We start from the raw sequence: 22,154 nt of genomic DNA, 5'->3' as shown, positions 1-22,154 counted from the left end.
GTTACATGTCAAGATTGACATTTAGGTTTTATACGTCAGTTGTGATTAAAAATGTGATTTTTACTTCGGCACGTTGGAATCGGTTTCACTGCGGGCTAGACACCGATAGATGATTGACATTTGTGACAGAGGTCGACCTCCATTGTTGGTCCGACTATCGATACATGTTGCAGTACGCGGGACGTTAATATTTTACGGGGTATAAATATATCTGTCAGCTTGTTCCGCAGCAGATTTCAACAACTTTATAAAGCAATAAATAACTAATAATTCGGTCCCGCTTAAAGACATAAAAATCTCCGGAAAAATCTCGAGATATCGAATTGATCAGTTGGCATCGCGGAGCTTGGAAATTCAGAGGAAAAGTCACAAAGCAGTAAAGCACACCACTTTTAGGAACAATACAATTCATTATTTAAACGTCGTTAAAAAAAAAACTTAGTCGAGGGCACATCCTCATTCAGAACTTAATTTACAGCTTTCAAAACAAAAATTAAATAAATGAGATGTAAAATTAACAGGCGGCGCCGTTTGCCACTCGGGTAATTTTTGCATGAAATAATACGAACAATGCGTCAAGTGACAGTTTTCTCTCTAGTTATTAATTTTTTCTTCTTGTGTAAATTTCGCGTGTGGAGTCGGTTCGCTTGAAAATATTTACAGGGAGGACGTGAGAATATAAATGCGCCATTAAACGGTGAGTTTTGCAAGTTTACAAACACGTCTAGTGTTTATCGTGTTTCAGACAACAAAGTCTGATGCGCTTCTTGGAGCAGACTGTTGTGCCTATATGTCTGTTTATAAACGGTGGAGGTTATGTATTGATGATCCTCTATGAAGCGTTTCAAGTGGAGTGCTTGTTCGATGATGTTGTTATTTTGAGGACTGTTCAAATTGCAAAGTTCGAAACTGTCTGCAAAGAGTTTATTTAGTCTGAACTCTCAACTAGTTGTCTGAAGAATGAAAACAGGTCGCCGGAGAAACAGATATTGAGATCATATTTAGATGCAGAAGTAGATGAATTTTGGAAATTGAATTGGAGTGGAAACTGACAAATAGGAGGAGAGATTGTCGTAAAATATCGAGAATCAATGAATTTTTTTGTGGAGAGGCGAGCGTGTAGAAAATGAAGCGAATGAAACACTGAAAAAGAAAGAGATGATGGACAAAAAAAAAATGAATAGATGAAGGATGAAAAGAAATTGACAGAGGAAACATGAATGCGATGAAAGAAGTACTAAATACGATAGAGAAAATGTTGGAGACAGTAAATAATTCGAATAAAGAGTTTGTGGAAGAAATGAGGACGTAATAAATCAAAAAAGAAAAAAAGAAGCATATTAAAGAGTATGTGAAAGAAATAAAAGTAAGAAATTAAGAAAGAAAAACAAGGTCAAACTTCCTAAAAATTTAAAAAAAAAAATAAGAAACAAAAATAATGAAAATTAAAAACGGCATTACAAGATCAAAGAATAGTAAAGAAACTAAAAAAGGTGAAGAGAAAGCGGAAATTGAAAAGGATTTCTTACTCGAGTAAGGTGGAAAAAATTCCATCAAAATTGTAGAAGCTAAATAATGAGAAACATGTTTTAAGTATAGCAATAAATCCAAAGATTTAGGAAGAAGGAAAACTGGAAAGGAAGAAATAAAATAGAAATGAAATTATAAAAAAATGTCATTAATACAACAGACGTAAAACGGAAATTTGTTGAAAGCAGTGTTAGGGTAAATTTGAGTAAAATATGCGAATAAAAATTTAAGAAAATGAGACTAATAACAAGAAAAAATAAACGGAAATGAATATCAAAATATGCCATGGAAGAAAAAAATCTTTGGGTAAAAAACACAAGTATAAAAGAGTAGGTATACAAAATAAAAAGTAAACCGTATAAGAATGATTAAAAAAAGAATATTGACGAAATGCTTAAAAAATAAATAAGAAGGAAAGCAAAATGTTACTAAAAATAGAAGTGAAAAAAGAAGTCCAAAGAATGTATAAATAACCTGACGAATTTAAAAGACTAGCAATCAAAAAAAAAAATCTGAAAGGAATAGAGAAAGAAGTAAGAGGTTAAAAAAAAAAACCATTCGGGTGATAAATATCGGGTGTTCATCTAAATTTCTCCTAAAAGTTGATGTTGAAGAGTCGATTGTGAACGTACCACTCGTCATTCTGCAGACTAAAAACACAAACAACGCAAAAAGTGAGGTTAGATTTCAACAGCAGATCCGTGATCTGTAATCCATGATGCGTTCAGAATCGACACTTCAACGCCAACTTTGAGGAGAAATTTAAATGAACAGCCGATATAATAAATATGTACTTTGTAAAAAAAAATGGACAGACAAAATGCAAACTAGTAAGTACAGTAAAAAATAAACCAAATGGAATAGAAACTAGAAGAATACACAAAGGTAAAGAATAGAGCAAGAGAAAGTAAAGAATCATAGCTGATATAAAACATAACTTTAGTAGAGCAAAAAATGAAAATTATTTCGGGAATAAGAATCTAACTGAAGGTGGGACAATATGTGAAGGGATAAATGCATAGTACTTATACAGGGTGTCTTAAAATTATCGTATTTAGAGTTCGGGGCTTAGTAGGGGACATCCTGTTGCCCAAGTAAAAATGTAAAAAAAAAATGCAGTCACTTTGAAAAAAATATCAAAGTTGTCAATATTTGTTCAAAAGTACCTGATTAATATTCTAGCTATGTTGTACTTCCCTTTTGAACAAAAATTGGAAAAATAAAACTTTTATTTTTTCCAGATAAAGCTGTTTTTTTCAAGAAATGTCTTCATTTATATTTTAATATTTTACATAATCATCCTCACCATATTTCAAAATGAATGTCAACCATTTATATTTTTTATTTGAAGAAAACATGATGAAAAGTTTGAACCTTCAGACCCATATATCTTTGTAAAGACCCCCCCCCCCTATATTTTTTATTTTATTTTTTAGAGAATCCTGAGGTTTTTCCCTACAAGACCCCCGACTTGGAATACGTTAATTTTGCGACACCCTGTATAAAAACATTTAAAAAAATCATGCGTTGGTAATTTGAAGAAGGAAAAAAATTGTGAGAAACAATAAGTAACATTGAATAGCTAGAATGCAAAATCATAGACAAAAATAGCGAGAATGTTGGAGAAATGAAAACTGGAATGCAAAAATAAAACAATTGTAAAATAGGAAAACTGCAGGAAAACACTTTTTGAATTGTAATTGTGAAAAATAATAAAGAGAAACTAAACAGTTATACAAGAGTAGGAAAATTAAAGGTAAATTAATAGAAAAAAGAAAAAATATATTTAGGAACGGTTTTTGGGTGACGACAGAATGCATTGGAAAACTATAGAGAACAAATGAGATGTTGAGCATGAAACATACAGAAATGAAGGAAAAAGCAACAATAATAGCTATTTATGTAACCAGTTAGGAAATGCGTTATTTTGTGTAACGAGTGGAATATTTGCGGGACGAGCGCAGCGAGATCCCGCAAAATCACACGAGTTACACAAAATTGCATTTCCTAACGTGTTACATACAAGATTTTTTCTAATTTTGACAAAAAAAAGTTTGTTCGAACGTTAAACGAAGTAATGAATTTCATTAATAATAAATTATTATTGTGTTAAAATATCAAGTAGGTAAGTAGGCACGGTTATTTTGCTTAAAAACAAAAAATATGACAGTGTCAAATTGATGATACAATAAATTTTTCCTAACCAGTTAGGAAAGATTTTACTTTTCGTAACCAGTTACGAAAAGTGTGACGTTTCCAAACGTCAATTAATTTTGAAAAGTGTCACTTTATATGTCAAAATTAGAAAAAAAAACATTTCCGTGTCTAAATTTCGCAGAATGGGATAAATGATATAAAAAAAAATAACTGAAAAAATATAAAATTGTTAATTTACATTAAAATAAATGCAACATTTTGTGAAGATTCGCAAATAAAAATCAAATCTGTTTTGTTTGTATTTTTTTTTTATGAAGCCACTTCTTTTCTATCCTCTGATTTCATTTATTCCCACAGTCTGCATTCGTTCTTATTTTAAAAATGTTCACACTTAAAATAATCAATCAGTTTTCAGTTTAAAATTACTAGATCAGAGAACGACAGTTAACAATAAAAAATTTCATCGGCTGTTGAGAGCCAAGTTGATCACCATCTCGGTTTTATACGTTTCATGTTTTTTTCGGTCCCTTCCTTTAATTTGTATACATCAAGCTCAGCTTTCGTCAAGTGCCCCTACCCAATCTCTCCTTCCTCCCGTCGGAACATCCTCGCTCATCGGGTCACGTTCCACGCCACTGACCTAATAACATACTCGTTACAATAACGATCCGAGGGCTGCAGCCCAGCAGCCATCAAATGAATCTCCCTCGGCTAAACACATGAACATGAACCCCACATATTAGTCGTCAGCTAAACGAGATAAATCCCGCCATCCCTCGCCCCACCCCGTCACGTCTCGACGCTACGCCAATGAAGTTTTACGATAATTTAACAGTCGGTCTCTACGACCGCATCCTCCACTCGGACCAGATTTTTCGGTTGTTTTATGAAAATTTCATCTTCCTCTCCATTTCATTAAGAAAATTATTACCATTCGGATTTTATGATACCCGTTCACTTCATTACGCCATAAATATTTACGGCGACTCGATAAAATGGTAATCCGAAGGGGTCGAGGGGGGTGGATTTTAAAAATTCATGAACGTATGACTACGTCGCCGATTCTGTATGATCTGTTCATTGAACCCGACGTCGCGGAAAATTCGGGATCTAGTGTGCGTCGGTTTAATTTTTAATGGACGATCCATTAGGTCGTGTCCAACGAAGCACGCCACTGGGTGCGAGGGGAGGACGAAAGGGCGCCGCTGGTGCCATACCAGGTGATCGCGAAAAAGTCCAAGAAGGGCGAGCAACAAGTCTCGACAAATGAAGTAATTCAATTTGTCCAATGGGGGTGGGCCCAGAACGGCTAAATGAAAGAGTAAATAAATGTAACAAGTAAACCAAATATAATTTAGCAACCCCTTTGCGCTTGTTCGCCCCCACCACGGCGGCCACCATGTCGGAAAATCTCGCTGGTGAGTGGCGCTTTTCAGTACAGTGGGGAAAATCGCGGCGGAAACTTCGTCGGTCGTCTGGTTTTTCCGCGTTTTCGTCGCGCCGACCCAGTGAGTGCAGTGCCAAATTCGCACCGTTTCCCGCAGGACTCGCCCCAGGATGTCGTCCCAGCACAGGCCGCCGTCGCTGGTGGCGTCCCTCTAATTCGGTAAGGGCGGCGATTTTTTCCCGACGAGGAAGACCACCGGATGGTGTTGGGAGCGCGACTCACCCCTTCGCCGTCTCCCCCACAGCGGTGGTCGTCTTTCTCGCGCGTCGACACGTACGTGAAGGCTTCCAACGCCAAATCCATAATTCATTAAAGGGCCCGTGACACTCTCTTAGCCCTTGCGGAGTCCGTAATTCCTTTGATGTCACACGATATCGCCTCATAAGCAATTTCTTGCGGAGGGGACAAAAATATGTCGCCATCGCCGGAGGAATGTTGCGGTTGGGGGCGCATCCCCTGGTCGCGAAAAACATAATTAAAAACTTTTTATTGTCGCCACCTCTTTGTGATTCGAGTTTTTAATGTTGACACGGCATTAACTTTCTCGGGTAATTGATTGAAAGTTTGGGTGAAGCGGGGGCGGTGTGCGGGGGCGGCAATATCAATTTTCCCTCTGATTTTGACAGGCGTTTTTTATCATGGTAATGACGAAATCTGAGAAACTTTCCAGATTGGTTCTCGTTAGGATGGTGTTTTCTTTGGACGGAAATGACACACGAAACGACCGCCATTTTGCAGCTACACCACATCAAACCAACGAATGATCTATGTAGGAACTTTTGTTGTTTAAAGCTGGCAAGAGTTTGCAGAAACGGAACGTGACGGGACTGGTAACGCTGTCGCAAAGAGTCAGGCTTAGGAACGGATTTCTTTCATATTTTCTCTAATTTCGCGAAAATCTGTCTTTTCAATTTTTTTTTTGAAGAGATTCACAACTGCAGCTAAGCAACGTTCATTGTTAATTAACTTTTCGTCATGTCACAGATTTCAAAAAGTTTCAGCAAGTGAAACTAATGTCAGTCGGAGAGTTCCACAGGACTCCACTTTGGGACCCTTATTATTTATCTGATATTTTCAAATACAGTTTAAAAAAATCGAAACATCAGTTGACACGATCCGTAATGGAAATCGTCTAATGACTCTAATGTGTCAGTTCGTGTTTTTTTTGTGTCATTTACCTATTTTTTTGCAATTTAAAGTCCATTCATTTTGTATTGAACTTTTCAAGGTCAAATAATTTAAATTTTGGCTCTGTAATTATGTTTTGTAAATAGTGACATGCATCTAACCAACATAATGTGATTTAGCAATGCTCAATTCAACGTTTACGGTGTTTACCTGCATGTCGTTATTTACAAAACATAATTACAGAGCCAAAAAATAAAATTATTTGACCTTGAAAAGTTCAATACAAAATGAATGGACTTTAGGTTAAGTTGTGTAAGATCTTAAATGAAACTAAAAACTAATTGAAATTCAAATTGCGTACTTAAGCATATGGTCCAGGAGTTTTCACTTGGAGACGAATCGGGCTAGTCAGGGGTCGCTAAGCTAATTTGTCTTGTTGGGGAAAGATTCGAGTTATGCTGTTTAACGATAGAAAACAAGAGATGGAAACAAGGGACCAACCTGAGGAAAAAAATGTTAGGGAATGCCAAACAGCGTCGCGTCGGCAATCACGTGACGTAAATGAGACGTTGTCTAGCGTGAGAATAAGCTTTGATTTATGACAAGTGGGCCATTAGATGGCGCTGGAAACGAGACGTTGTCGAATTCCAGTCCAGAAATAGACACACGATTAAGAGTTGTTGAAGTTGGAGGGAATATTCCTCGAGGAATTTCTCGGTTTATTCGTTACTAAATAATAGGGTAAAATTTGACGTTTTAATTCGGATTTCGCTTAATAATAAATTCAAAACATGCCGAAATTGCGTCAGAAACGTTCGCCGTGCGCCCACGTAAATTACGTCCTCTTCAAGGAAAATTTTTTTGGGTCGTCCTGAAGCGCGACTGAAGCGGTTGCACCAGCCGGCGACGAAAAGGGAAAATGAAAGGGAAAAGTTTTCGGCAAATCGGATGATAATGTGTGTGCATTTGACAGGAAACATTTCAACACTAACTCAATTCACAGGACATTTGATGATATTTGCGAAACGCGAAAAACGTCGACCGAATTTATGATGAATTTATTTTAATGACGGGAACACGGCCGATCGGAAAATGGGAAAAAAGGCTCGGTCGTATTTTTCCAAAGAGAAAGTTGATGTCATTTCCGATCGAATCGGAAATAATATAGCCGAGTTTGTGTCAGAAAAGGGGTACGTCGCTAGACGGATCTCTTCGCTTATCGATACATTTTTCACGAGGCGAGTCTGAAAAGAGGAGAATGTCTTTATTTCTTTGCCGTTTCGTTTCACAAAGGATCCGAACGGTATGCAGAACGTAATGACTTGATTAACTTCATAAATGGAACGACTTCAAAAAGATTATTTCACTCCGAGAGTTTTATTTAATGTGTTATTATGAAACCTGGCAACCAGACTGGAAAATATGCGATGATAATAAGAATTATGTTTTTTATATCACAAGTATACGAAGTTGTATAAAATATGTCTCTTAGCTTACGTAGACTCGAACTTCAAATAAATTTTAGAAAAACAGTAGTTATATTTTATGAGAGGAGAAGAACAGAATTCCCAACAGTTTATCCACAATTTGAGAGTAGGTGGTGTAGGAAGAGGAAACGTTTCTACATATTAAAAAGAAATGAGAATCGAATGGAAGAGTTTTATTTAACAAAATGATTGGAAGTTCAAATAAAAACGCTGTCTAACATGTAGATTCGAAACGGAAATATCTTTTTAGGCGCCCTTAATGAAAACGATAATTTTACGTACTCACAAACGGACGAAAAGTAACTCTTTTTCGGACGCCGACCGTGGCGCCATCTGTTGGTGTGTTTAGTAAGTTAGCAACGAAACCGACAAATCCGACAATTGTCACCATAAATTATGTAAATAAGTAATTGAATTGCAAATACTTAATTTCTAGTTTTGTTGGCAAGCTGATAACAAATACTATAAAAAAATTGTTAATATCTATGAATAAATGTATCTATCTATTTGGAAAATGTGGATATAAAATAAATTTGTAATTTTGCCAATGATATCTTTTGCTTTGTAATTCGTGCGGACGCCAAAAAATTTAATGTGCACCTCTGCAAAAAATGCCTTTTGTTCTCGCCTGTTGTCAAGCCTCGGCTGCGCCTCGGCCAGAAAACTCAGGCTCGGACGAAAAAGTTGCACTTTTTGGCCTTGATACACAAATCGGAAACAATAATAGTGTCTTGAACATAATGAGAAAAGATGTAACTTTAAATAAGAACTCCTTTGTTCAAAAATCTATGTAAATATTTCCCTAGAGGAAAAATGAGATACTACTCAGAGCTTTTACATTTTAGAGGGAAGACCTTAACTCGAGAAAATGATATATGTCCACCTTAAATAATATTTTTGATCTGACTCATCTTCAACTGTTGCAGCTTGAATTTTGAAGAAGTTTCAAGAGAGTTAACTGATATTATTCTCAATAGAATTGAAAAAACTAAACGAAAAATATCACGATTTCCTTTGCTTTTGTAGATTAAGTTGTCAGGAAGTTGTGTAGATTTAGGAGAAGCTTTTAGTGCTAAGCACAAAGTTTGTAGTTTCTTGTGGTGAATAAATTACACATGGAGCTGATACGAAAGCTTCTACAGTTCAATCAAAAAGGACCAAGATAATTGAAAGGAAGAGTGATGCATAAGACCATTGCAAAGGCAGGAAAGAACATAACAAGGGGTCTAAACTATATTGATTGATAACACCTTATTGAATGAAAAAAAGAACATTAAACAAAAAATAGCAATTTTCTGTTTTTGTGACTTGAAGTGTGTAAAGGTTCTAAAAGTAAAATATTTGGGCATGGACTTCCTTCCTTGACTTGAAGAAGTTAACACGATGAAAAATTGTGAATTCCAAAGGTTTTTGCGGTCGAAAATGATGCATTTTGTCAATGAAAGATTTTAAAACTTGTTGGTTATTATTATTATTATTATTATTTCTTCTAGCCCAGTACAATTTTTCATCTTTCAAGTTCGTCTTCCACATTTTTTTTTTTTTTTAATTTTTGATATTGAACTGTTTTCTACTCTGTTTGCTTTAGATGCTCCATCTGTCTTCATGACATCTTATTTAGTTGTAATTTTATTTGTACACCATAATCAGCCTGCCTCTGATATCCTTACGTGCGTTGCATGCAAATTTGCTCCGAGAAAATTTTAGTTAGGTCGTGCAGTAGCGACGGAATTTTTAATAAGACCTGGCGGTGAATCCGCGCACCGGCAGCGTCTGGGGCGGGGGTGGTGCGGCGGCGGTGCATTCAGGCGACGAACTCAGTCGAAACCGTCACCTCAACAAGATGCAGCACAATTACAGTCGAAACGGAAAGGGGGCGGCGTATCGACCAGTGGGCTTCACCTGCAATGCCGTACGTTTAAAAAGCGCGTCGATTTTAATTCTCCACGTAATTAAGTAAACAAGAACGGAAGAAAAATTTTCCGTACCAAAGGGAAATTCCCTCTCTGAACCAATTAAACACGAAACGAAACCCGAATTGAATCATTCATCTCTCAACAAGCGCCGGCGCCGTTTTCCAAAAAACAGGAGGTTTTTCGTTTTGTCTGCACCAGATAAACAAAACGGACGTGTTTACGCGAAATCGCATCATTTTTCTGGACCGTTTAGGGGGCACAGTCGCGCTTCTGTATCGCACTGTTTCTCTTTTTACTGCGGAAGATGGATAAGGAGGGCGGCGCTACGTGAATGAAGATTTAATCTTTTGTACAGTGGCCGCGTGTTTATCCCGAGCTTACTGCGGGGGCAACTAAGCTTTCAGTGTTTACCGGAGGAAAATGCTTTATAAAAGTGCTGATGTTGTACGCGGAGCGTAATTTTGATTTATCCGGGACTTGTCACGCACGGTCCGGGTGTGTAACGCTCTAGAAAAAAATCCGAGACATTTGTCTAAGCAAGCGGTGAAACCGCGAAACCCAACGGGGCGAACCCCGCGAGTAGGGAAATGTATAGTGTTTTGAATATTCCGAGAAGTACCGCGTGGGCGTGGCTTCGGGTGAGTTTTCGAAATGACTATACAATTGAAAGGTGTGACGAGCGCCAGTGCAGTTACATAAAGGTGTCACAACTGGAGTTGTGTGTTGGTTGCACGGTTGAAATGTGTCTCATCTGGCCGTTTGTATAAAGGAGGCGCCGTCTCTCGTCTACGACACACACACGCTATTAAACAATTTTATTATAATGAGAGAGTTTCGGTAAATGTTTACATACCAGTGAGCATTGAATCGAGTTCGTCAGTATTAATGACGGACCATTGTTCTCGACCGCAAGCAATTCCTCTCCTCCTCCTTTCTTCCTTTTGCAAATATCTACTTTGTACGTCGCCCTCTATTTAAGGCTCTTAACAAACAAACGTCTGGGATATAAGCTCGAGTTCACTTTGAATCCGAATTATTAAAATGTTTGATGTGGAAAAGGGAACAACGGCACAGTACAAGAGGACCGTTTCGCACTTTGGCGAACGGTCGCCCGGTCGGGGAGCGTCGTTTCACGCTCGTTAAACAATATTGTTATAATTATCGGAGCGTCGAGGTGTGCCGTTCGGAGGTGTTTGTTTGCTTTTGAACCTGGGGCTTCCTGTTTTCTTGACCTCAATTGCGGAGTGGGCCTCGGGGAGGCGGAGGATGTTCAAGCGATTGCCTTAATGTAGTTTTTTTAGTTGGAGTGGAGAATTGTGGGAAGTTCAGATATGGGATTTGTTCGAGCCGAGATTTGCTGAAATTTGTGAGAAATAAATCGGTTAGAAAAGGCGGTGGTGAGAAGTGTGAAGGTTATACAGTGAATGGAGAAGGGGAATGATGAGGAATGGAAGGGGAAAGTGCCACCGAGAAGATAATTATAGCACTAAACTAGGAAAAGACGTTACAATGAGCGTCTGTGCAGTTTTTTAAAGAGATTTGTGCTATCAAGAAGGTCAGATCGGGGCAAGCCTCTCACCTCGGAGCGTGTGACATGACGCGTGACGGTGAAACTAATTCACTGCCCGGGAGTAATGTCGCGCTGCGCCTAAAGAAGTTTTCACTTCAAAAATCATCTTGTGTTAGTCCCAGTAGAGAAATCTTCCGAAATGGGCCACTAATAACATTTCCTTTCCAGTGACCAAAATGAAACATGGAGCTTAGTCCAATTGAGGACCCTTGTATATAGATTCTCTCCATATATTGAAAAAACATGACTTGAGGATTCATTTTGAATTACGACGGTGTTCCCTAAAGAAAGAAAAAATATCTTTGGTTTCTTTTGGTTCAACATTGCCAAACCATTCTTTTCAGATTTTCTCAAACTGTCTTTAATCTCAAGAACTTGACTCTCTCATAATTAATTTCTAATTCTCTTCCCTCTCCATTAAGTATTTCCATCGTCGTGTTATGACTTCTTAATAGTGTCTTTCATCCCCCCCTTTCGCTCGTTCCCCGTTCCATCATAACGTCAATACCCCAACTCCCATGATTATAAAGTTCCATCGTCCTATCGGCAAATATTTACTTTGAAGGGAGTTCCAATTCGGGCCTCTCACTAATGTCCGGAAACAAGCCCGACCGATTTCCAGAAGCCGATTATGACGGCGTAATGCGGACATGTTCAGACAGGCCACGCACGGCTCCCTCGTCCATTCCGCACACCTTTCCTCCTGCAAGTCGTTATGCACGGAGGCGGGCGTCCGGGGGCAGACTCGAAAACGCTTTCAGCGCTGCATTTTTCAACCGACATCCTTCGACAGTTTCGTTATTTCAATGGAGACGGGGATACGTGTCTAGTTCGATAGTTCCGCCCCAATGCAAATATTTGGACGCTTCCGGACCCTTGGCTAATGTGCGGAAGTAAACTCCGGCGATTTCGTCAATTCCGGAGCCGATTATTAGACGCCTAATGGCACGGGTGCCAGTTTTCGCACCGCGATTACGGCTCAGGATATTTTCGTCGTGTTTTGGCTTGTCGTCCCAGTTGCAAAAGTCTACAGAATAACAACAATCAAATAACAAACTGTACTGCTTTTTTGAAGTGAAAACTTCTTTAGGCGCACCACATGGGCAGTGCGACACGCTAAAATCGTCACGCGACACGCTAAAATCGTCACACTCATTTTTTTTTGTTGATGATGTTATTTTCCTCTTTTCTCCTTCACAATCAGTGCATGCAAGTGAACTTCTCCATTTGCATTTTCGAGCCGAACGCGGTTCTTTGTTAGGTCGCGACGGAAAATTTTGTTGTTGAAACATCCGGAGTCAAAGCGCAAAACCTTCCCCGGAAGCATTATAAACAATCGCGGTAAAAAGATGGCACGGGATTTAAAAGCAGTGATAACCTTTTGGAGTGCAGTTCGCGGAGCTAATCTCCCTCGCTTATTTGCTTATTAAATATAAAATCCCGTGCAACAGACGGGAGATAAAAACGGTTCATAATTTCGGTGTGCACACATTATCATCGCGAAACATTCCGCCTTGTAGGCGTGCATATTCAAAAGCAAACTTAATATGCGCTCAGCTTCTGGTCGGTTTAACACAAGACATGTTTTCAGAGCCGTCCATGCGTATGATCCGTTATAATGCCGCACTGACCGGACCATCCCCGATCGATTGGGATCAAGAGGGAAACAGCTCCGGACCCTCAACGAGACAATTAATTAAACGGGAAAGTAACAAATCTGCGGGCGAGCCAGAAAAAAGACAATCGAACTAGAGTAATTCGACGGGGAGGCGGCTTTACACCTCGTTTTTTACCTATTACGGTCGATGGTGAACGATCGATGCTTAAAAGAGCTCGGTAACAAATTCCAGCAATTAACTTTCGTTGGCGAGCTCGCAGTTTGACTTGCTCGATCGCGATCGATCGACGGTTTCGACGTAATTTTGGTCGATCGATCGCCCCTTTCCAGTTTACTGAGGAATAATTAACGGGGAATTTTTAAGCCGTTCGTTGAATCGCCGTCGGCCCTTTCAATTAAAATTTTTTTTCCGCTTGTCTTGAGCGCCGGAAAAATTTTCCGCCTGATTAATTCACGAGCAAGCTTTCCACCTGTGCTCCGGTTGGATTTGGAAGCTCGACGAATTTCGAAAGGGGAATTTATTATTCCAACATCAGGATTTTGTTAAGTATTGAAATGTCGTTAGAGATTTCTGGGTGGCGGCGCGGGGAGGGATAGTGGTCGGGTAATGAGGTAGACGTAAGTCGAGGATTGAATTTTTGATTGATTCTGGATGGAGGTCCAGGCGATTGCCGTGACGAGAGTGGAATCGAAATGACAATAAATTTTTTTATGCAAATCAGAGTGCGCAAGATTTTTTCTAATGTAATTTGTGAGGTGGCTCTCGTGTGCTCTGCATTAGGTCTCCTCAACAAAATTACTACTGATGTGATTTTTTTAATCTGGGCATGCTCGGATGTTTTCTAATTCCTGTAATAATGGGACGTCGTAAATTTGATCGTGCGCCATATTAAAAATATATGTCGTCGGTAATAAAAAGAAACATAACATAAATTGTGAAGTTTATGACGTAAGGATCGAGATAACAAATATTTCTGTGCGCCGTTAAAACGCGACGGCACGCCTCGCGTCTTCCTACAAACTTTTTTTTTCTATGGAACCCAATCCCGGCTATTTGCAGTGCACGAGTGAAATTTTAACCGGGTAGAATACATTCCAGAGCCCGAGAAAATTGAAATATGTATTTCCAATATCAACAAGAGCGTCGCAGTATCGAAGCCGACAGATTTGTTTTGTTGTAGGGATTGCAGACAATAAGCGCATTCAAAAGCAGCACGAAAAAATGACAAAATGGCGCCGAAAAATATGGCGACTGCGGGAACGTGCACCGATCCCGAATACATAATGAGATAATTTGAAATGGTAAAGTCGCAGGAAATACATTTAAACCGTTACGATACAACTCGGCTCCGGTCCATAAAGTGCCATAAGTTCCTTGCGGGATTCCCCTCACGTTCCCGCATTATACAACCGCGTTCCGGTGAAATTTTCGGTCATCTTTCCGGAGTCCATTCGACCCGTTCCAGCGGCTTGATTTAAGCGAAGGGGCTGGAATCAATAGATCCAGGATCGTGGAACCGTGCCAGCGACCCCCCCGACAAGAGTCAATCGTCGACGGCTTCATTATCAGATCGCTGATTTTCGCCCCCCGATCCGCTAATTAAATCTTCAGAATGGGCGACAAAAGAAGTCGCTCGCGGCCTACTCTGGAACACATTACGGGGTGGTAATCGGCGCAGAGGGCGAGATTATTTTCTTGCCGGAGGCCGCGGAGCGATCCAGGTGAATATTCATCGGAATGTTGATGCGGCGGAGTCTTAAAAGGCGGCGGACCGATCGAGGGGTGGGAAAGAATCAATGCGGGGCGGCGAGAGGGTCGTAATTGCGTTAATATCGCAGTGTGTGTACATAATTTGGATCGAGTGGGTTCTGTAATGTTTGCTGTACAGAGTAGAGGGCTCTACACCAGATTAGTTTATTTTATTTCGGAACAGCAATTAGGGAATGGTCGAAAAAGTTGGCTTTATTTGTACGATTTGTTAACTTCAAAGTAATAATAATGATGCTGTTGATAATAGATAAACATGTTCGATAATTTCATTACTTTCATAATTTGTCGTCTTTAATAAGAGATTGCTTTCACGAGTGGGAGACAATATTACATTTACCTATATTAAGGCAAAGTCGATTATCATTGCTCCAGTTCGCGGCGGGCTCTAAATTTAGCTCTGACGTAGGAGGAGTGTTTCTTACAGGAACGTCTACAGAGTGGTCGATATATCACGACAGTGACGTTGGGACATGGTAAACTCCACTTGTTGGAGAGCAACTATCAGAAATTGTCTCGATGGTTTAAAGGCAAGTTTGTTCTGAAGAGACAGTTTTCGTGGAGAGCTTATCTGAAGGAAATGGTGTGGTTTTAGAATGTCTGCAAGAAAGGAAATTTTTAAAAAGTTTTGGAAAATTTGCAAACCAGTGACACTGGTTGCAAAGGTTTGATTCCATATTTAAAAAAATATATTTGTATGTGTTAGGGTTTACCAACAAATGATATTATACTGAATCTAAAGTTAGCTAAATCTAAATTTACCTTTAACGTAGGAGTTTCGTACAATGACGCCTACAGTGTGGTCAATATGAAAATAACATTTGAGCCTTGCGAAACTCCACATGTTGGAGAGCAACACAATCAGGAATTGCCTGTTTTGTTCCAAGACAAGTTGATGATGAAGAGGAAGTTTTCTCGATGACCTTATCTGAAGAAGATGCAGTTCTAGAAGTTCTATAGCAAAGGAAGTTTGTATCAAAAATTTGCGAAACAGTGACATTGGTCACAACATGTTAGCAGATTGTTGAAAAAATCTGACCATGTTGGGCATTAACAGTATACGATACTCAGAGGAATCTAAAGTTAGCTTAAACGAAGGAGTTCCTTACAATTAGGTACGTCTACAATCTGGTCGATAGGCCATGAAAATAACGGTGGGGCTAAGAATCAACTTTGGCGAACTCCACATGTAGAAGAGCAACAATCAGAAACTTAAACGAAGGAGGAGTTCCTTACAATTACGTCTACAATCTGGTCGATAGGCCATGAAAATAGCGTTGAGGCTAAGAATCAACCTTGGCGAACTCCACATGTAGAAGAGCAACACTCAGAAGTTGCCTCGTTTGTTTAAAGACAATTTTCTTCTCAAGCGATAGTCTTCTTGAGGGTCTCTGAAGGAGGAGATAGTTTTAGAACGTCTGGGGCAAAGGAAAATTGTTTCAACAATTTTGAAAAATTTCGAAAAACATTAGATTTTTGGATTTCTGAAAAAAATTAAAAACACATTAACAGTACCACTGTTGTCAGGAGCTTCAATCAAAAGTTTTCTTGTATTAGAAATAAAATTGCAGAAACAGAATGGGTCCTCAAAGGCCGCCGTGCGGTACTCCAGAATGAATAACCGAAGTTGTGTGAAAATTTCTTAGTTCTAATCCACACGAGTCTGTCGCTATTGTCCTCAGAAAGGATTTTTTCAGCCAATTATCAAAGTACAGCGTTGCTAACAAGCAGCCTGTCTATGTTCGTTTTTGTTGCTTTCTTAGACAATTGTAGTGGAGTGTGGCAAAGTGGCGCCTCGCCTTCTTGATTAGTCCTCGACTCTAGTTTAATTTATAGTCACGTAATAATGTGGCAGATTCGTCTTAATTCTAACACTTCCGGGACAATCCTTCGTAATAAATCATCTCCCGTTTCCCACTTGCTGGGCCTCAAATATATCGTTGGACCTTTACGTCTCCATAAATCGCGCTTATGCGCTTTTCCTTCTACGTTTCGGCCGTTCCCCCGTTAAATAATAAAAAAGAAAAAATAGAAAACAATCTTTGATGGTGCGCCGTCATCATTTATGCGGGTTGAAAGTTTTATTGGGGCACCTGGCCCAAGGATATGATATGGTATCACCTTGGCCCCGGATTGTGACATTTGGAAAGGAATCGTTGACGTAAGTGTCTATAAAAGTCGAGATTTATTAGACACTATCCGCGTTCCTTATTATTTATTCTCCGGACACACTTTCCGTCTCCTCCATTCCATATTATTCCGGGGGAGACGGACTTTGTGTGTTGCTCTAGCCGGAAGCTCCGTCTCCCAACTAAATCACTGCCAGATCACTTAATAATAATTTTTTTGAGGCGCCCGCACCGCAATGAATTCTTCCCGTTTTCTTGGAGGCCCTCCGCGATCTTTTTTTATCTACCGTGAACGATAAAAGAGGGAATTTTTTCGAGTTGATGGGACGGAAACCGGTCTCGTCAAACAAACAATAACACGACTCGTCGGTGGTTTCTCTCGTTTTTTATTTATTCATCCCTTCGGCGTGCTTCATATTGGGGTTAACCACGGGCTAAGTCGCTGCTCCCTCAATAAACGTTCTCGTGTTTGGTCTATGGAACGGTGGACGTGTCGGGATGTTCCGCCAGGGAACGCTATCTCGTCTCGTTTCAAGGACGACGCTCGCAGGGGGTGAAAGTGGAGGGCTCGGATTATATGTGTACGTTAGATACTTCCAATGGGGGGTTTCCCGACCAACTCTAATTGGTAACAGAATGCGAAGTTGTGTTTTGAAATTCCATACCGTACCAACCACCACCGTGGGCTTTGCGTGGTTTCGTTGTTGGCTGGATTTTAGGGGAAGATTACCAAGATAATTAAGATTAAAATCGGTCGGCGTGCTTGTTGTGTTTCAAAATTGGCACAAAGTAGGCTGGAAAATTGTTTTTACGTACATTTCCCAGCATTCGCTAATGGAAAATGGCTTCAATTTTATTGGCCGCTTAAGTACAGCTTAAGTTGAAAAAGTGGCGAAGGCGCCGGGAAATATTATGAAAAGTTTGTTGTTTCTCTTTTGTTAACTGAGATACATTAGATGTAGAAATAATGTAAATGAAATAATAATAATCTTAAAATACAGCAGAATTATGATTTCCAGAAATGGTATAGTCCTAGGGAATCAATATTATTGTTTCCTCTTGAGCTACGTCGGATCTAGAAATGGAATATGGAAGCCTCGGGGAAGATAAAAAATATGGATGTTTCTCTTATTTGATGAGATGCGCTGTTTTGATATTTTAATGTTGCAACTCTTTACTTGAAACATTCGTTTTAAGAATGAGAAATTGCTCATTTTTAACAAGATGGTGCACCGTCTAACAAACACAACTGCGCTGGATACATTTCGCAAAAGGGATCTAGAAATGGAATATGGAAGCTTCGGGGAAGATAAAAAATATGGATGTTTCTCTTATTTGATGAGATGCAGTGTCTTGAAATTTTAATGGTGCAACTCTTGACTTGAAACATTCGTTTTAAGAATAAGAAATTGCTCATTTTTGACAAGATGGTGCACCGTCTAACACAAACACAACTGCGCACTCGATACATTTTGCAAAAGGAGGTGCAGACCGTCGGAGTGTAATTTTAATTTGGAGGTCTTCCGGATGTGGCCACGAGGTGCGGCAGGCATAATGGATTCCGCTCCGACAGCTCCCATTCCTGGACGGAACCGTCCCTTCGTCCTCGACGTCGTGTCAATTTATTTGGTCATCGATCGCGTCGTGAATCCGTCAAGAAGCCGTCCATCGCCCATCCCTCGACTCTTCCTCCGGCTCGCTCACTTCATTATTCTTTCATTTCGCTTCATTGTCATTCAAGAAGGGATGAGCGTTAACCGGCGACCGTGTCGCCGCTTAGTAATCGTTTTTTTTTTAAAGCCATTCTTCTCCTCATCCCGACTCGTCAACCCCTTTCGCGATTTCTATTCTTTAAGCGGCTGCTAATTGCAAAAACATAAAACTGCAATCCGCCGTAACGAACAAACAACCATCCCCTTTGTCCACGGTGAATACGAATCAGCCGACTGTAAATTAGCCGCGCCCAAAGAAATATATAATCCTTTCCGAACACATCGATTTGTTGTCTGGTCCGGCGGCGGCAAACGAAACGAGCGCGGGGGGTGGGAAAAAATTCTCTAGTTGTGTTTACACTTCGTACTAACAGTCGCCAATTAACTGTCTCAGACAGAACAGAAATATTGCGCGTCTTTCAACGGGGATTAATTAAAAGCAGACCTTGTTGGGGGTGGGGGTGGCTGCGCGAATTCTCCTCGGTTTTTTAATGATCATGTACCGGTTTTACTGCCCCTGTAAGCCCACCCCCAACATAAAATCTTTATTTATGTCTTTTAATAAGTAGAAAGTTATTGTTATTGTGCCACCATCTATTACACAAATTCGGAGTCACCTTAAAAATTGCCGGTCTAATTAACAGATGTAGCCACTTGCGGCTAGATGGGCGTGGCCGGGTTTGGGAGGGGGACAACGACCCAGTTATCTACTTTTATCGCTCACGTATCCACTTTCCAGTGGAGAAACTTCATTAAACGGTAAAGACTTTTCCAGTCATAATCTCCACACAGATTAACAACTTTCTTGGAAGTTTTTTTTTTTAATATTTCAATTAAGCACGTTTTCCGAGCAAACAGGTGGATTTTTCTCAGCATGAGTTCAGGTTTAATAAAACAAAAACACAACATTTTGTTGTGGAGTTGTGAGTTGCAAGTTGTATTTCCAGCCGGAAGGGGTTGAAAGTGCTGACTCGGCGCTACACCAAGAGCATTATTTATGGCCTGTCTATCATAGTCGAAGTTCAAGGGGAGAACCTGCTCAACTCCGGACTTTAATTGCTAATGTTAGTTTTGTTTACGTAAGCCTAATACTGCTGAAGTGCAACTCCTCTCCTCTGCTCCTTTCAAAGCCTGCTCGAACAACACGATTGTTAAGAAATTCCTGTCGAAATGTCTATTAGGAGGGTCTAAGATCGACCTGGGGCGTCGAAAACGAACACAATCCCCTCGGGATACACCTGTACTGCAGAATTCTTGGGTCGTTATCCACGTTTTTTCGTAGACGCTGCCACAAGATCGATCAACCTCTTAAGAAAGTTGCAACGAGTGAGGAAATAAAATTGTAGTTTCGCACTTCGTTCCAATCTTTCTTCGGCTGACATGAGACACGTGTATCTAACGGAGTCTTACCGGGACACGTGACAGGACGGCGGCCACGTGACGGAAATCGTCGCTACAATGGTGGACTGTCAATTAAAAGAAAATTGCCAACAGCAAGAAGCAGAAACGAGATAAAAAGATAATTATAATTCTGTAATGATGTCATTTGTGGCGAGTGTGCTACCTGATGCCACTTGATCCATCTACTTCTAGAAGAACTTACTATTATTTTTGAAGTAGAGATCGGCAATAAGGAGAGTGTTTGCTGGAATGAGGCAGGGGAACTCCTTCGGACCCCCGCGTTTCAGTTTGATTAGGGACAAAGTAAAAGTGTCGTCTATGGAAGTTCTTAAGGGTATCGGATGGGATTTGAAAATATAAACGGATCTGGTAGCGATGGCAGATAACAGAAAAACGAAGCATCGCGTCCTGCACGATGCAAACTCGAAATGGAGAATGTATTATATCGGGACGTGACGAGAGGAGCAAACGTCCGAAATTTGAGGAAGTGGCCGTTGTCAACAAGAAGAAAGGAAAGAGTTGAATCTGGTGCAGACGCGGCGAATATGAATCATGTTGTTGGTGGCGTCTTTTTGTTCGAGTGAATAATTAAAAGTTTGTCCCAAGGAAATCGCGAGGGATAATTTACTCAATAATTTACTGCAGCGAGGAGGCAAGAACAACAGCAATAATAAAGAGTTTCGATAGAAGTCTGTCGAAGTTTTTAAATCTCGGTCTAGAGAGTTATTAAAAGTTGGTGCACCCTTCTTTTCATAGAGCCACGAAACTAATTAAATTATGTACATAAAACGCGTCCGAGAAGAGTTATTAAACCCGGTGCTCTTATTAATGGCGTCGGAACGGAACGACATGAGTTATGGTAATGATTAAACGAACGCCGAACAGTTGCGACCGATTCTGATTAGGTTGCATCTGTACGAATGCGAGGTTTGGTCTTTATCCTGGAGATAATGATGTGGAAAATCCCTGGAGAAGCTTCACGGATTAGATAGCCCACGTCAAAGAGAGTCCGGTGGCCGAAATCGATAATAGCTCATTCGTACGAGAAAAAGATGGCTTTGATACTGAGCCGAGCGGAATTTCTTAATGCCCTATTAATTTTAAGTAACACAAGAACAAAGAGAATTTGACGAGTTAGTCTCTTGCGAAGGTAATAAAGTAATGGAAGGTTGCAAGCTCGGATCTGAAACTCATTAAGTTAAAATGTCAAGTGAAGTATTAACGGAGGAAGTGATACGGATCCGGCTGAGATCAAAGAGTGTGTTTTCCGAAAATATTAATATAAAGGGATGGTATCGAGAGATGGTGGAAGGGCCATTAATAAAGTAGTATTGGGAAAACTGCGATCGTTGAGGTGGAAATTGTCTAAGGAAAATTTGTTGGGAACTGTTTTTTTTTTGTTTTGCTTAATCGGCCTCGTAAATGGCCAAAAACAAGACATTTCAAGATAAACTGGTTAACCACTTCAAAACCAGTAGTACAACTTCAACACAACATACTTTTTACACAACAAAAGTTTGAAAACCATTGTCTATTTTTTAAAAGCACATTTGAGGTGGTTTTGAAAACTGTTGCTACGACATCTACAATTGATCAACTAGTTTGATACCGGTTTCTTGAGAATAACCAGATTTTTCTTAAATCAGTTCAATTGTTTCTGCGTATATGGTTTTAAAACGGTTACGTAGATGAATCATGTGTATAAGAACTTCAAAGAAGGACACCTTTACAATTTCCGGTACACATAAATTATTTGGCGTTTCTAATCCAGTCAGAACCGGTTTTAAACTGGTTTGTCCAGCGGTATCTGAAAGTTGTCGCGGTTTTGAAAACGGAAAATGGTTTTAAAACTTTTGGTAGATCAGTAACCGTCGAGAACCAATTAAAATGTCTAAACCATTTTCAGCTTCAAGCCTCGTTTCATCTAATTTGGTTCTTTTGGCATTTATCTGGTTACGCGACCAACTGTTTCTATTTTTAAATTGTTGCTTTATTTAGATCGATTCTAAAATACAAAACTGCATTGATTCGTAAATTCAGCTGAAACTCTAAAACGAGTATAAATTTATTTTTCCACGATCATTGAATTTCAGTGGTCTTTGCTCACTGAAAATAGTGAGCAAAAATGGCAATTGAACCACTAGTGAGGAAAAAATATTTTCTCACTAGTGAGCAAAGTGAATGTTTTGCGAGTTTGTCGATAGAGTGGCATAAGTTAATCAAGGTTCAAAGTAAACGTAAGACCGGAGCGGATGTATGGGGAAAAAATTAATAAACTCGAAAGCAAAGCT

At 39.7% G+C, this 22,154-nt stretch overlaps 1 protein-coding gene across 6 annotated transcripts in view; it reads left to right on the top strand.

The window, feature by feature from the left end:
• Positions 1-22,154, top strand: part of LOC138129820 (potassium channel subfamily K member 17-like) — a 142,067-nt gene that overhangs the window by 27,973 nt on the left and 91,940 nt on the right. The window contains exon 1 of one of the 6 annotated variants that reach the window (XM_069046122.1): positions 3,844-5,293. The exons of the other annotated variants lie outside the window; for them this stretch is intronic. The gene's annotated coding sequence lies outside the window, so the exon portion shown is untranslated. Of the gene's footprint in view, positions 1-3,843; positions 5,294-22,154 lie in introns of those variants that run through there. 6 annotated transcript variants of the gene reach the window in all.

The sequence above is a fragment of the Tenebrio molitor genome, chromosome 4 (genome assembly GCF_963966145.1).
Source record: "Tenebrio molitor chromosome 4, icTenMoli1.1, whole genome shotgun sequence".
Taxonomy (NCBI): Eukaryota; Metazoa; Arthropoda; class Insecta; order Coleoptera; family Tenebrionidae; genus Tenebrio; species Tenebrio molitor.
This window is presented reverse-complemented; position numbering and strand designations above follow the sequence as displayed.